This window comes from Triticum aestivum, chromosome 2A (genome assembly GCF_018294505.1).
Source record: "Triticum aestivum cultivar Chinese Spring chromosome 2A, IWGSC CS RefSeq v2.1, whole genome shotgun sequence".
NCBI lineage: Eukaryota > Viridiplantae > Streptophyta > Magnoliopsida > Poales > Poaceae > Triticum > Triticum aestivum.
Genome location: NC_057797.1, coordinates 785,415,857 through 785,424,088, shown reverse-complemented (window position 1 = coordinate 785,424,088; position 8,232 = coordinate 785,415,857). Strand labels below are relative to the sequence as shown.

Here is an 8,232-nt window from a genome sequence, read left to right as displayed (position 1 = left end):
TCAGTCGAGATCATCATATGAGCGACCGCTCGCATTCCCATCGTTTTTCTAGTCGCCATAGCCAGCAGCGTCCTGGTCGCTGCCCTCCGCCTACTGAGCTCCAAAAGCGGCCCTGAGAGGCCACGACTACGAGATCCTGAAACTCCTCACCATGACCCGAGGCGAAGGGCCGCCACCCGGGGCTGCAGGTGCTGCCGCCGCAGCAGCAGCTGCCTGGCACTGGTGGACATAGATGGCGGCAGACAGGGACGAGCTGTGGAGGTCAAGCCATGGCAGGATGCAATCCTTGTGGAGGACATGTTGGGTGCCCCCCATCGACAGCGACATCAGGGAGGGCGACAACCGCAGCCTTGGCGGCCGACAGGGTGCCGTAGCGGCTGGGGTCGTTCTCAGCGAGCTACTGGATGAGCTGCTTGAGGCCGGATCCCATGAAGTAGTCGACGAGGCTGACCCCGCCGACGCCGGGGGTGGGCGAGGAGATGAATCCGCCGGGGAAGGAGGAGCCCTCGAGGAAGATCTGGATGGTGGCGCCGCCGGAGAGGAGGCCGCCGAGGTGGATGTCGAACTGGTTGCTGGGGTTGGAGGAGGCGGCGGCGGTGGGGTCGCGGAGGGGGAGGGCGGGCCGAGGAACCACCACGAGGTTGCTGGGTTGCAGAGGTCGAGGAAGCTGGAGAAGGGAAAGAAGGGAGACGGGTGGGGCTGGTGGTGGGGGATAGGGTTTGGGGGCTCCTCCTCGCAAGGGGATTAGGGTAACTACAGACGGCCGATGACGACATGGCGGCGGCGGCGGTGGCGTGGTACTGCAGACGGAGGAAGGGGCGCCGTCGCGGGAGCGGGGGGTGGGGGCGCCGGCGGCTGAGAAGCAATCAAAAGGGGATTAGGGTTAGCTGGATGGTAGACAGATGGGCTTTGCTGCGGTTTGTTTTCGTTAGTTGGGCCCGAAATTTTTGAACACGAGCGCGCCATTGAACTGGAAATTTTCACGAATCCCAAATAGAAAAACACAATGGCGTTCCGATGCTTCCATAACATCCACCTACCGAGAAGGCATTTAGCGCGCAAAGACTTGCGGTAGTGGCTCGCGTTGCCATCCTGCCTAGCGCACCACTGACCCGAGGTTTCATTTTGTCGTGGTTCCAACTCCATCCTCCCAGTGATTGATCCTAGCCAGTGTCAAACTTGTTTGACGAACACACAGTCAATTAGTGAGTGTTGCATAGTCTCCTCATGTTGGTTGCACAATGGGCATGCATACTGGTGGGGTAATCCACGTCGAGCAAGCCTGTCAGATGTTCATCATCGATTTTTGAGTGCTAGCCAAGCAATAAAAAGGGCATTGGAGGGGTGCCTTAGACTGCCAAGTGAATGAGTTCGTCGAGGATAACACGAATCCCATGTACCTAGATGCATATGCTGAGCAGGCCGAGAAGTTACCATTCGCTTCCCAAGCCCACGTGACTGAATCTTCCACTCCATTCGTTAGTTTCTAGGCAGAGATTCATGGCCAAAAACGTATGAACTGGCCCAAAGCATGTTGGGTAATGTCAGGGCCAATGTCCCCTCCCCAATTGTCCTCCGCGAGCGCGTCAGCAACAAGTCTGCTTTTCTTGACTCTCCTCAGGATCCTTTCATAAATATCTGATGCATTCTCGCAAATCCGTAGACCGTTGATCCACCGATCCTCCCGAAACAGCGTTGCTCTCCCATCACTGAAGGTCGTACATGCAGTCGCCTCACTAGGGCACAAGATTCTGGCGGGGACATTGATCTGAAATTTCTTCAACGGTCTGTCTTTAACAACCTTTTGCAGCCATGGGCAACGCGCTTGTAGCGCCTTGTTCAACCAGTGAAGATTGGGGATTCCTAAGCCACCATCCCACTTCGTCGTGCAGACCACCTCCCAAGCTACCGCCCCGTTTTCCACCTCGTGCTTCTTTTTTGCCACACCACAGAAAGCCTCTACAAATCTTTACTAGGGCCGACATGGTTTTGAAGGCAGTTCCAACGCTATCATAGAGTGGACGGGAATAGCGCATATCACAGATTGGATTAGTAGGAGTCGGCCATCTTTTGGTACCATGGCCGCCTTCCAAAGAGGGAGACAATCGACAACTCGATCCACCAGACCTTGCAATTGCGTTGTTGTTTGTTTTCTGATCGGCAATGACATGCCCAGGTATTTGCACGGAAACGGCAAAGTGGTGCAGCCCAAGGATGCCGAGGCAACCTCCATCTCGTCATGTGAGCATCTAACGGACATGGCCACGCACTTACTCATGTTCACCACCAGGCCCGAAGCCTGCCCAAACAGCCTCAAGATCGCTCCACACATGCTCGTCTCAGTCTCATTTCTTTTGAAGAACACCACTACATCATCCGCAAACACGGACAACCTTTGTTTCAAGCTAGGCCTCGCCAAAGGTGCCAACAGCCCTCTTTTCGTAGCATATTCGAAAAGTGCCCGAAGGGGTTCTATACATAGGATGAAGATCATGAGTGAGAGGGGGGCTCCTTGCCTTAGACGTTGACATGCTAGGTTTGGTTTTCTGGGAGCACCATTGACCATGACTCTCGTGGATGAGGTAGCCAGCAGCACAAAAATCCAAGAGATCCATCTTTCGCAAAAACCAAGCCTATTCAGAACCTCCAAGAGAAATGGCCATTGTAGTGAATCAAAAGCTTTGGTGATGTCCAGCTTAAACATGACTGTGGGTACTTTTAAGGCGTGCACCCGCCTCGCCGTACATTGCACTAGCATGAAGTTGTTGTGTAGTGATCTACCTCTGACAAACGCGCTCTAATGATGCCCCACGAGTTTTGGTAAATCATCCGCAAGCCTCGACATAGGGGTCTTGTTGAAAATTTTGATTGATCCACTAACAAGACTAATTGGCCTATAGTCCTTAATATCCACAGCTCCGGCTTTCTTAGGCAGTAGTGAGATGATCGCTTTATTGATTGTTGCCATACCTCAGACATCTCCTCGGCAAAAATGCTCCAGTGCATTCATAAGGTCACCTTTGATGATAGGCCAACAAGTCACATAGAAGATGTCCGTGAAGCCGTCAGCCCCTCGCGCCTTATCGAAGGGCATAGCTTTGATGGTCTTGAGCACCTCCTTTTTCGTGAACAGTTCTTCCAAATGCGTGAGGCCAAGGGTGGTAAGTCAAGCACGTGCAGATTAATCGAAGCTTCTCGGGCCGGGGCTGATCCAATTGATCCGCATAGTATCTGTCCACCACTTCGGCTATGTTATCTTGTCCCGTGTATATCCCACCATTGTGATGTAAAGAAGTGATAATGTTTTTCTTTGTCTATGGCGTGCTTGCTTTTGGAAGTATGCAGTGTTCGCATCCCCTTCCTTCAGATGAAACAAACGGGATCGTTGTCTCGCTAGCGTCCTCTTCAGCGAATAGAGGCCCAACAATTTTTCTTGAGTAGCTTGCGTAGCCCATGCTCTTGGTCCGAGAGAGTCCTACTCTCTGCCGCCAAGTCCAGCCTACCAATAACTTCCATTGCCATGGAGAGTTGAAGGCGAATGTTGCCGATCCAATGATCGCTCCAGCTTTGTAGGGCCTTGGCAGTGGCGTGTAACTTAGTATCCAGGACTATAAAATGGTTTCCTTGGGAAGATATGGATTGCCATGCCTGCTGGACCGTGTCCGCGAATCCCTCAACCTTGGGCCAAAAACTTTCAAACTTGAAACGCCGGCCCATCTCTAGTTTTGCTCAGGATCCACAAGAAGAGGACAATGATCCCATACCGCCGAGCCCAGAACCGTCAATAGGTTTTTGGGGGTGTATATCTTCCCAAGAGTTGGACACAAAGATATGATGGATCTTCTCCATTGTGGGATTGCGCCTTTCATTACTCCACTTGTACCACCTCCCATTTATGTATAGCTCCTTGAGCTCAAGCCTATCGAGAAGGGCTCTGAATCTGGCCATCATCCGCCTATTGAACGTGCCCTTGTTCTTATCTTCCGGGTTGACAAGCAAGTTGTAGTCTCCCACCAAGGCCCACGACCCAACATGCAAATCCTGGGCGTCACGAATCTCTTGCATGAAGTCAACTTTCTCCACATCACCTTGTGGCTCATAGACCCCTGTGAGCCACCACAATGGAGCCCCTTCATGCTTTGACTAGGGCAGTGGGCATCCTCCTTCAGCAGATGGGATCGGAGCAGTCCATGCCTTTTTCAACAAGTGAACAATATAAGAAGCGTTCATGCTGAGTGTCTATCAAGTCAATATCAGAAGTCTAAGCCGAACAAAACGATACATGGAAGCTGACTCCACCATGATCTCAACCACAATGGTGACTGGTCACTTGTACACACAAAATATGCATGAAACCTTAGCCCAAAAAATCAACTTCTACGGCCATCGCATCCAAGTGTCTAACAAAGGTAGTAGTGCATAGTATACAACTATTCAATGGCGAGATGTAAGGAACACATGAAAACACATCCCATGAATCATCGCGATAAAGGTCCTTGTCGGCGAGGCTAGTCGGGAGGGACGCGCGCGTACGTCGGTGTGATGGATGGTTGGTCTGGACCACACGCCGTCGTCGACTGGCCGCTTGGCACTTGCCTGCTCTTCTTCTACTCATCTACTCAAGTCTCAAGGACACACACCATGGACGCACGCAACCACCCAAGAAACCGGCCGGTCGGGCTCTCCTGCTGCTGAGCCAATCACGAGCGAACAGCTGTCCTGGTGGACCCTGCAACTAACTTTTCTTTCTATATCATTTTATTATTTACTCCTGAATACTACAAACTAGTAGTACATTTTGCCTTGCCTTATCCCCATGCCTACGTGCGACGCCGGCAGCGATAGGATTCCTTCCGACGCGGTGAGGTTCGGGACCGTGGCCAGCGGCAAGATGGAAGCAGTCGTTGATAAGATGGAAGCAGTCGTTTTGATTAAAAAACTTCAAACTTCACTATGGAGTTTGCGTCGAGCCTGCATCTTCAACTTTGACCGCACCGCACGCACGACCTCCAGTCCCGTGGCATCTTGACCGACCACCAGCCACAGCCGACGACTGATTGCACCGCCGCGTCGTCATTTTCTTTGTTTGTTTGTGGGCAGTGGGCTTGGTAACAGGCTCAACGCAACATGTCCATCTGATTTCTCTGCGCCGACGTGCCATTATTCGCATCCAGGTGGCCGTGCTTACTGCTTAGTATGCAAATTTTTAACAAGCAAGACGAGGCTGGCGTTCCCACGGTCTCGTCTCTGCACGGGTTTACATCAAGCTCAACGGGTACGACTTCAAGTCTGTGCTCGAGGATGACGATTTCATTCCTGATGATGCTTAATTTATTATATTATACACCTATATATAATACTCCTATCTGGAAGCAACATAATCATGGTCTTACAAGGGCATCTCCAACTTCAACTCTCAAATTTCCTCTCGCATCGCGTGGACACGGATGCGCCATCCAACCGTAGCCGCATACCTTTCAATCTCTTTTTCAACAAACCGAATGTAATTCATGCAAACAAGGCCAGATTTCATACAAACGGAACAAAAATGGTTATATTTTGGACATTGTTTCAACTAAAAAACTAAAAGTATGTGCACGTACGGTCACGCGGAGCTCCACTCCACCACGCTCACCTGCAGAGCTATGTGTTACGAAAAAGGGCTGCGGCCCAGCCAATCCATGGCAAATACAGTGAGGGGTTGACGCTATACTGGGCCGTGAGTGTAAATATAGTGGGCTTTCTTCCTAGTGTAGTGGCCCGCCCAGATTTATTGATGTAGCTCCGCCACTGGCCACACTGATATACTACACTATCTACGGCCGGCCGCGGCGGATCCCTTTGTCTTCCCTATGTCCGGGAGCCAGCTAATCAAACTGCCGGAAGTCCCGGAGGCATATTCTTCCCCCGTATATTCCCTATGTCCAGCTGTGCCGCTCATCGGAGAGGCAAAAGGGTGCATCAGTCGGAGGAGAAGGTGCTTTCTTGGAGCTCAGGCGGGTGCCCAGGATGGTCCGAGATAAAGGAGAACCGACCGGATCATCTGCAGTGACCTTCTTGTCTATTATTCTACTTCTCCTCGATGACGGCGGCGGGCACGGACATGTTCGCCGCCACCTCATCGACGTCCGCGCAACCGACTTCTTTTCTCTGCCTGCATGGCGTAGCTACGCGCGCGGCGGCGACCTCTATTATTCTACTTCTCCTCGATGATGGCGGCGGGCACAAACATGTTCGTCGCCACCTCGTCGACATCCGCACAGCCGACTTCTTTCTCTGCCTGCATGGCGCAGCTACGTGCGCGTCGACGACGGTTGGCACGATCGCAGGCGGTGGAGGCACGACACAACACGGCGTCCTTGATGGAAGCAACGATGCTCGTGCCACCGTGCTCCCCGCGCGTGCCGGGATGGAGCAACTCGCCACTCCTCCCCGACCTGGCGTGGAGCGCGAGTTGCTGAACCACGCGCCAGCTTGGGGGAGGCAACTTGCTCCGTCAGGCTAGACGAGGGACGTGGAGCAACGAGGTGCCTCACTCGTAACAGCCGAGCTCGGTGGGCCACGTAGCTGGCTTTTATGCCGAAGAACTGCTCTTCTGACTCGTCGAATGTCATTGAAAGATTGGAGAAAATGGTGGAAGGAGGAGATGGGGAGCGGTAAGATTCTTGCCCGTCGTCTGGCCTGGTTTATATAGAGGGCGGATGGGAGGAGCCTGCCCGACGTTGCGTTTAACGCTGGCCCGCTCGTGGTCGGAGTAGGTTCATCTGCTTTCACACGGGTTCAATGGAGGCGTTTGAATGTGCCGAGGAGGCTATTCAGCCAGGCGTGCAGCGGGTGACGCCCTCGGCCTGCGCGCTGCTTCAATGGCGGAGACAGTGGGAGGTCGCATCCGTCCTGAGCCGCCTTCAATGTGGAGCTGCGTGCTGTACAGCAGTATGAATGCGGGCAACTGGCGTGCGAGAAGCGTGCGGGATGGTGGAGGGATTTTTGGCGGACCAGGACGGTAAGCAGGCGTGACAACGGTCGGACTCCTGCGTTTGTCTCCAGTTTGCCTAAGAAAACACGTTTAGACCGTGCCGTGGACCGATATAGGTCCACATTGGATGATTTTTACAGTCCAGACAGCGCGATCCAAACGATTGTGAGGATCAGTGTTGGAGATACGCTAAGCAAGAGGAGGATTTGCTGGACCGTGATGCACAAAATTGAGCTACCACGTATCCTAGCCGGTTGATGGCTTCATTAATTTGAAGTCGGGCCTTCGTGCCTTTTCTCTAAAAAAAAGGTGAACCTTGGAGCTGACCTTGGAACTTCCTATCGCTGAGGATCACCAGCACGTGACGCGCAGCATTCGAAGTTACCTCCCACATCAAACTGAGGATCACCGGCACTGCTCTGCTACATGTTCCGGCCACCTTGTTATGTAGACGACCTCACGCGGGTTTGCTCTGCTCAACTCATCTCTCGCATCGACGCATGGCGCTTGTTGTACCGGGCATGCCGCTATGCATCTCTGCTACATAGCTCGACTCACACTCACCGCAGCATCGAAACGAGGGCCGACAGTGCCGCTCTGCCAGCAACACTGTTGTGCACCCCACGGCCATGAGAGACTGCGTCGTCCTCGCGTGTGTCAAGTCACCTCCGGCATTCACTGCCGCCAGAGACGCCCCGTGCCGGCCATGTCGTTGTTCATGTCGCAGTCGTAAATACGCGGGCCGTGTAGACGAAAATACGATGGCCATGGGGAGAATACATGGGAATTTATGTTTTCCTTTAGCTGAAAAGAAAAAAAAAACTGATGTGGGGAAGGAGATCTGGTCTGGCTGTTGGATGAAGAATAAACGGAGGGCAAAAATCACAAATCTGACATGTGGACGAAAGTATTTCACAAAGTGAACCGTGTTTGAAAATTTTTCACAACACTCACCATTTTATGTAGCGTCCTATAGTGAGGCGCTGCACCCTAATGTGCAGCGCCTTAATGACAAGCGTTGCACGCCTGGCCTGCGGCCCCACACCCGGCCATGCAACGCCTTACTGACAGGTGTTGCACGCCTGTCCAGCGTGGCACCCATGGTCCAAGCCCGGCCACATACCTGGTCTTGCAGCGCCTTACATTTAGGCGTCACACGTGTAATGTGCAGCACCTAGCTGTTACGAGGGGAGGAAGAGAAGCGTTGGATATGCGGGCGATGCGAATGCGAGAGCAACCACCTTCCCCTCCTCGGG

At 52.9% G+C, this 8,232-nt stretch overlaps 1 pseudogene; it reads right to left on the bottom strand.

Annotated features, from left to right (window-relative positions):
- LOC123038326 (E3 ubiquitin-protein ligase RING1-like) overlaps positions 1–8,232 on the bottom strand; it is a 15,502-nt pseudogene continuing 7,270 nt past the window's right edge.